Raw genomic sequence first — 8,824 nt, forward strand, 5'->3', positions numbered from 1 at the left:
GCAGCTGGAGCAGGTTTGGAATAGAGATAAAAATCCAGGCATCAGGAGCTCTGTGTCCTCTGGGAGCTTCCTTGAGCAAAAGAGCTTTACTAGCCCCTCTCTAAAACTGGACAAGTCATGCAGAAACTGGACACTGATAACATGCAGGACACATTGTTCCATTGTCCTATGAAGCTCAGGTGAAGTTCAAGAGGAAGACAAAGTGCTAAGTGGCTATAGGATGGGGTCTCTATGGCCTCTTCTCAAAGTTTGGGATACTTACTACAGAATGACCTGACAGTTCTATCCTGATGGAAGATGTTTCTTTAGGGGAGGCTTCAGGTCACCGGGGACATCTTCCCAGTCCCAAAAGACCTGAATCAATCTCTGTTTGAGGAGAACACCGTGACCCTTTTAGAATGCCTGGACACTCCTCTCTATCACAGAATATAAGAGTCAGAACTTAAAACACCATTTGGCCTCGAACTTGCAATTCTTCTGCCTCAGCATCCCAAGTAGCTGGAATTACAGGTGTACCCAGCTTGTACTAATTTGACTTTGATTTCATGTGACTTTTTGCCTTTAAGAATGTACTTGTGAGATTTTCCAGAGGCCTGGAATGAAAGTGCCTTCATTCAGAGAGATTTTGCATTTGAAGCTGCCAAGCACCTGAACACTAGAAATCTAACCATTTAGATTTTTAACCATCTCTTGTACCTGACACTGAATTTGAGGGGCAAGTGCTCACCAGGATCAGCATTAGCTTTTCAAGTTCAAGGAAACATCTCTTTCATCACTAGACCCCAAACTCTTCCCACTCAAAGGGAACAGGAAAAGCGGGGTGATGCCCTTCTGGTCCAGCCCACCCTTAAGCCTCAGTTGAGTTTCCCACCTGTCTCCAGACAGATTTGCAAATACCTTGGGGAAAGAGTGGGCAGTGGTATGCCAGTATCCTCTCATTTCTTGATTTCTTCTGTAGTTTGAATCTGGAATGTCTCCCAAAGGCCCATGGTCCCAATTCATAGCACTTTTGGAAGGTGGTTGAAGCTTTAAGAGGTAGGACCTACTGGAAAGGTTGGGACCTCAACTCCTTCCTCTTCCTCTCTTTTCCTTCCCAGCCACGATGTGAGAGCTTTGCTCTATTTCTCACTCCTGCCATGATATGCTGCTTCTACACAGGTCCCAAAGCAACGTGGTCAACCAACCACAGACTGAAACCTCTGAAATCATGAGCCAAAATAAACCTTTTCTCTTATTAAGTTGATCATCTCAGGGTTTGTTTTTTTCTTTTATGATAACTAAAAGCTGACCAACACAACTTTCAAATTTTGCACTTTCTGAGAAACTTTTAAGACATTTTCCACATTCTGTTGTTTGAAGTTGTCTTCAATAGGAATGTGGTTTAAGTAATAAAACCCGCTATCATCAGAAATGGAAGTCCCAAAAAGGATTTTTTTAAAATATCCATTTATTATTTAGTTGTAGTTGGACACAATATCTTTATTTTATTTATTTTATATGTGGTACTGAGACTCAAACCCAGGGCCTCATACAAGCTAGACGAGCGAGCACTTTACCACTGAGCCACAACCCCAGTCTCCCCAAAAGGGATTTTAAAAAAGAAAAGAAAATCAAGAAAAATGGAAGTCCCCCTTATTATATTTCTACATTTTTTTTTCTAATTTCTATCAAGTGCTAGTCAAAGGCCAAGAAATCATTTGGGGTTACTCAACTCTAATACAGAGTTAATCATTTCTAGTATCCTTCATTGTCAGTGTACAAGTCATAGATATTGTAGGTAAAAGTTTCCATAAACTTATCAGATATCACCTAGAGAAGAGATGAGAGTTGAGAAATTAGGCTGTGTTTGTTTCTTCCACTTCTAAAATTCCCAAAGTCTGTATTTTGGCATGAATATTTCCCATCTCTGACCAACATTTATGTAAGTTTTCACATTCTATTCTGCTATTCACATACCCAACATTTTTTTAATGAATCTACATATCCTTCACGACTTATGCAGGTACATCTACATAAGGGGTCCTCATGATGACTACAAACATGTAGATGTGTGATCCTTGCCCAGAACCATTTAATCAGGATCTCTGAGGGATGGGGTGCAGACTCTCCATCCTTCCACGCAGCAGAGTTGAGAATCTCGGTTCATAAGGAATTTCACAATGAAAAAAAAAAAGACTTTCATGACACAGTGAAGCACAGCAATCTCTCCCAGAATCCTGTCTCTTCTTGAGTCAATCATTCAGTGCTTTGTGTGTCAATCAGTTCTTGAAATTTATAAATACCCCATCTTTGTAAAGATAATATAAATTATTTTATGGATAATTTAGCTTTGCTTTCCATATTGTACATAGAACTGACCCTTGAAAATAAACTTATTTTCACATGTGATTATTATGGGGGATGTGAAAAATTACCTTTCATTCCTAGGTAATACATTACTGTCACAGTTACTAAAAAAAAAAAAAAAAATTAAAAGCCCTCCAAAACAATGATGGATTGCTTAAATAAGTTATGTGTTAACCATCCAATGGAATAAATTTCAGCCACTAAAAATGATGATGGATACTATTTAATGACATGGTAATATGATTTTGATGCATTAAATGAGAAAAAAGTAAGTTATTAAATAGTTTGTGTGCTATACATGCAATGGTACATTTCCTCAAACCCATTGAATGTACATCACCAAGAGTGAATCCTGACGTAATCTATGGACAGCATGATAATGAAGTGTCAATGTCATCTTATCAATTGTAACAAATGTACCATTCTGGAGGAAGATGCTGATCACAGGCTGATTCTATGTAAGGTTAGAGGGTATGTGGAAACTTTGTACCTTCCACTCAATTTTCTCGTGAACCTGACACTGCTCTAAAAGCATATATTCTTAGGTGGGTGGCATAGCTCAGAGGCAAGGTACTTGCCTAGCATGCTTGAAGCCCTGGGTGTAATCCTTAGCAACACACACACACACACACACACACATATACACACACACGCACACACATAACAGGTGTCCCCAGCTTGTACTAATTTGTACTAATTAGTAATTTGTACTAATGTGCTTTTTAAAAAATATGCAATATAAGGAATTCAGGAAAGTATTTATGGAGCAATGATGTTCCTGAACATTTTTAATTTAGATGACAAAACAAAAATGAAGGCAGCATCCTTTTCTGGGGGCTGTATAAGTCTGTATGTATAAATCTGAGCAAAGTTAGGTAAGGTGCTTGTCTCTGTAGTTCACACAAAATCTTCCTTCTTTCCAAGTTTCCATCCTGGATCGTTCTAATGACAGTAAATGATGTGTCCAGGACAGCACAGACACTCTCTCACTCTCACTGTTGACCTGCTGCTGACATCTGCTCTTTCCTTTGGTCTAATGCAGAGATAAATGGCCAGGGCTGGAGCCATGGTCTGAAGGCTATGAGTGTGAATGTGATTGGTTAGCTGGTGAAGTCCTGGTTACTAAATATTTGGACTCAATAGTGCCAATGCATGAAAACGGAATATAAAAGGAAGCTTTAACACAGCTTAACTTTTTATAACCTGGGGTGGATTGAATACAGGTTTCAACATCTATGGAAAGAGATGATCACTTTTTTTCTGCTTGGAGAATAAAATGGTTATATAAAAGAACAAAATAAAATAACAGATAGCACATGATCCTAAGACTATTAAAGGAAAATAAGGCTGGAAGGGAATACATCAGTGCCACCAACCATCAGGACTCTCATGCATTGCTGACTGAAGCATCATTTGATACAAACATCATTAAACAATTTGGCAATACCCTATCCAAATTATAAATTCACATCCTTTGAGGCAGAGAAACCATTTCATATTTTTTGACATGCTCACACATTTTAAAGACAATATACATGCAAACTTACTAATACAGTACAGTATGAAAAAGTTTGAAAATAAAACATCTGTCAGTAGGAACTTTTTAAATAATTGACCGAATACAAGCAAAAAGAGGATCTCTCTCTCTCTCTCTCTCTCTCTCTCTCTCTCTCTCTCTCTCTCTCAGAAACTCATGGAATAATCTCCAAGATTCAAATGGAAAAACAGATGGATATGGATTAAATTGCATTTTCTAGGCTATTTGCTTTAAATAAAAGGGGTGAATGAATACGCATGCTTTCTATGTATTTTAGAATATATATAAATGTGCTTGTCTTAAGATGAGAAAATGGGTGGGAACAGGGAATATCTGCATTATGTACTCTTTTGTACTTCTTAAATTTGAACCATGTAAGTAAAATTTATAATTAAAAAAAAGTGTATCCCATCAACTCAGGAGGCTGAGGCAGAAAGATCGCAAGTTCGAGGTCAGCCTCAGCAATTCAACGACACCCTCAGTAACTTAGCAAAACCCTGTCCCAAAATAAAGAGTAAACAGGATTTGAAATGCAGCCCAGTGGTAAAGCGCTCTGGGTTCAATTTCCAGTACCAAAATAAATACATAAATAAATATGAGTAATAATAATATTACAAGACTTCTAGAACGTAAGCTTCTTAGAGGTAAGGGATTGTGTCTATCTCGTATGCAGTTTTGCTCACAGCCTCCAGTACAACATCTGCAACAGAATCAAGAAATTATTTTGTAATTTAAAAAATATTATTTCATGTACTGCTATTAATTTTTATAATCAGAAATACAATTTTTAAGTGGAAGGAAAAGACTCAGATGCAATAGACCCCTTAGATTCAGCAAGTGAAGCCTCTGCCGCAGGTTGGCTTTGCATTTCAGGAATCCCCAGGCTTTCTGGAATCTTTCTAAGACCACCAGATGCAGTGGCTCATACCTGTAACCCCAGCAATTAGAGAGGCTGAGGCAGGAGGATCTCAGGTTTGAGATTGGTGTCCACCATCCTTAACAAATTAGTTCCTATCTCAAAATAGAAAATGAAAAAGGCTGGAGATGTAACTCAGTGATAGAACACACCTAGGTTTAATCCTCAGTTCTGCAAAAGCAGACTAAGACCCTTCTGTTAGCTGGAACCAGCCAGAGCTAGCAGTACCATTGTTGCAGGATGTCTTAGATACAGACTAGATCTCAAAGTATTCTTCAGTCTTCTGCCACCTTCCTCCTCAAGGGGTGGCACAGAAGCTCCATGATTTGTGTCTTTGAAGTTACACTGGCCTGGGCCCTGGTTCCAAAAGAGTAACTTGCATACAAAGGATTCCCATTGCCTGGTGCATCATTGTTTTTGTGAAATTGTGCAACATTAGGTCACCAGAAGCTGCTAATGCCTGGTTTGGGGTAAATCTCGAATTGGACACAGGGCAAAGGGTAAGTTCAGGACTTGACTCCTGGGCCTTAAATTGAGTCCCCATGAAGCTTGTGCACTGGTTCTTACCTATCTATGTTCTGAATTTTTTTTTTCATGATATTGTTTACATATATAGGAGTCCTCCCAAAATATTTGCTAGGGCTCACACACACCAGAGGTACCCCTGATCTATCACCTGTATTATTTGAAAGAGTTCTAAAAGCACATGTGAAAGCAGTTAACATTCTGAGGTCAAAGTAAATTTGTATTCTAGAAGATAATTTTGCTGGACAGACAAAGACAAATAAGTCATTGTGATCAGAGCCCACAAAATCCAGAGTCAAAATCCCATTGAGTTATACAGTGGGATATTTTATAGCTAAATTCAACCATTTTACAATGAATTTTAAAATTTATAATGATGTAACCAATCTTGAACTTCCATGTTCCTTTATGGCAATGACTCAGAAGAGGCTGAGTCCCATTAGAGCTGCAAAGCAGCTTTGCAGTCTCTGCCTCATTCTGTTGTGAACACTGCAGGTTTAACTCTTATATGTTCATCTCCCCACACCACACTCCAAAAAGCACGTTCCGAAGAAGTCATTTGAGTTTTAGAAAGAGCAGAGGGTCAGAGAGAGATTAGCCCAGGAAGAATCAGCCTTTGGAGATAAAGTCAACTTCATCTTCCTACAATGAAATCCTCTCACTTTTCTGCTCTTCAACTTTAACATGCATCTTCTATGAAATCTTTAACATGCATTTTCTTTGGATTCTATATAATACAAATAAAAATGTGATGTTTTCTTGAATAAAATGCCCCATGTCCTTTCCGACTCTCAAGCAGCCTTGGGAGTCCTTGGCGGTCTTTCTACAGCAGGATGGCAATGGGGACCAGGCACACCCAGCTCTTACCTGATAGCTCCTGCAAATGAAGTGATTCTGGGACTCTTATGTCACATGGAGCCTTGTCACACTCAGAGATCCAGCCAAGTCTGGTTTTTATTTTCATAAGTGTACACTGGATGAGAATCATAGCATGGGCACCTGAGAAAACATGTGAACTGGCACAGGCTGAGTGGGACAGTTGGATCCAGCTAGTCACCAGAGACACACACCATTTACAGAACTGTGTGTGATGGGTGTGAGGACATTTGCCTGAAGTCTCTTACTGCTCATAGACTAAGCCCCACAATATCCATCCTCCTGGCTTTGGTTAACCAACAGAATCTATGAACTTTGTCCTCTACCAAACTGAGTGAAGGCTCACAGACCAAAATTTATTCTGGAAGAGAGTCACTACTGTATTGGGGACGGTTGGGGAATGGAATGGGGGAAATCCAGTAGTTACATATTGGGCAGAAGAAGGAGGATGGCAGCCCCACAACCAGTCTCTGATCATCCTCTGAAGTTTCTGACTCAACTAGAAGTCAATAACAGACAAAGAGGCTAACAGCCAGGAGGAGGTGGATTGGCATTGGGAAGGCAGGCTAGCTGATATGCAAGGAAGCACACAAATGGTGCTATTATTAGATTACTGGCTGAATGATGCTCATTGATTCATTTGTCGAAAGATCAATTTTTAAGCACTTACTATGGGCTATGGTAGCAGAAAACAGCCTAAGTATCTGTGCTGGGTTCCTGTATTTGGTGGAGAAAACAAGCTCACTGAAGTAGTGTTCTAGATAGGATGATAGGGGACTGGGAGGGGGACTCAAAGAAAAAAGCAGACAATGTTACCTGGGCTTGGAGTTGGGTAGAGAGGCAGTTGAGTTTTCATGCAGAACATGATGCTTGAGCAGAATCTTCCAAGGTGAGGAGATAACTGAAGATGATGAAGGGTCTAGAAATGAATACTTGGTAGAGAGAACAAATGGAGCACAAAGGGGAAATGTGAACTGTAAAGAGAAGAGTGGGTTAGCTAGGGTAGGACTCCGCCTGTGTGGTGGCAGTACAGAGAGCAGAGAGTGATAAAGATGGTGGAAAAGGGCTTTAAGTTAGACTTATCCTTATTTTATTCATTTTTATATGCAGTGCTGAGAATCAAACCCAGTGCCTCACACATGTTAGGCAAATTCTCTGCCACTGAGCCACAATCCCAGCCCCCACCCCTGCAACTATTTCTGTTTCGATTGAAACACATTTTAGGAAATTATTGTGCCACACCAAAAATAATAGCCACATTTCCTGTAAAATTCCTAAACTATGAAACTATGTTTTGCAGGTTTTCTTCTTCATTATATTACAAAGCAGGTTTATGATTGCAAATTAAAACAAAGCAAGAGATTTGGCTATGGGAAAAGATCCGCAAAATTGGATTATAAAAAAATAAAATAAAATGCACAGTAGAAGCAGTACAGAGGATGGACTGAGAGAAAAGGCCACGGAGGACCTCAGGATGGGAAATGAGTGGTCACTGCCAGAGTTAGCTCGTCTTCCGGGTGCCAGAGAGGACAATAGTACTAGGCTCCAGAAGGTCAGGGAAAGGAAAGAGGCTGTCAAAACCACTGCTCTAACACTGGGGTAGCTATGAAAGATCAAGAGAAGAAGATGCTGGCAATTGGAAGATCAAGGTGAATCTTATCAAAGAATTTTCACCAAGCGATGGAGAAGAAGCCCAGCAATAATCAGAGCTCCAGGTAGGGAGTGGGGATATGTAGCCAGTGACGGTAGAGGTCAGTTGGAGGCTGAAGTAGGAGGATCGCAAGTTTGAGGCCAACTTTAATAACTTAATGAGAGTCCAGGTGACTTAATGAGACCCTGTCTCAAAATAAAAAAATTAAAAGGACTGGGGATGTGGCCCAGTGGTTAAACTCTTCAGGTTCAATCCCTGGTATCCCCAAAATATAAAATAAAAATAATAAAATAGAGCCATGGAGACAGGACCAAGAATGACTTTACCTCTTGCTTCTTTTTTGAAAGTTTATTTCCAAACAAAAGATTTAAGAAATTATGAGACATCCACATTCATCAGGTTACTATTATTATTCGTAAATAACTTTAATATTTTGAAAATCTCACTTTTTTTTGCTTTATGAATCTTATTGGTTTTTCCAACTGATAAAAATCGATCTCATTCTATACTACAGCTGAATAACATTGCTTTGCCCAGATTACCATAATTTACTTCTTCTACATCTTGTTAATGAACTTGGATCTGTCTAAGTGTCTGCTAGTGAAAATAGAGTTGGCGGGGCTGGAGTTATGGCTTAGTGGCAGAGCACTTGCCTCACACATATGAGGCACTGGGTTCGATCCTTAGCACCACATAAAAATAAATAAACAACAACAACAAAAAAAAAGATTAAAAAAAAAAAAAGAAGAAGGGCTGGGACTGTGGCTCAGTGGTAGCACACTTGCCTTGCACGTGTGGGGCACTGGGTTCGATTCTCAGCACCACATATAAATAAATAAAATAAAGATCTATCAACAACTAAGAGAAAAATATTTAAAAAAAAATAGAAAATAGAGTTGGCTGCCTGTATCTACAGGCTCCATCTGCTTATTCAACCAACCAAAGACTAAACATATTTGAAAACAAGTTGTCT

Source organism: Marmota marmota, unplaced genomic scaffold (genome assembly GCF_001458135.2).
Source record: "Marmota marmota marmota unplaced genomic scaffold, marMar, whole genome shotgun sequence".
In the NCBI taxonomy this organism is placed as follows: Eukaryota; Metazoa; Chordata; class Mammalia; order Rodentia; family Sciuridae; genus Marmota; species Marmota marmota.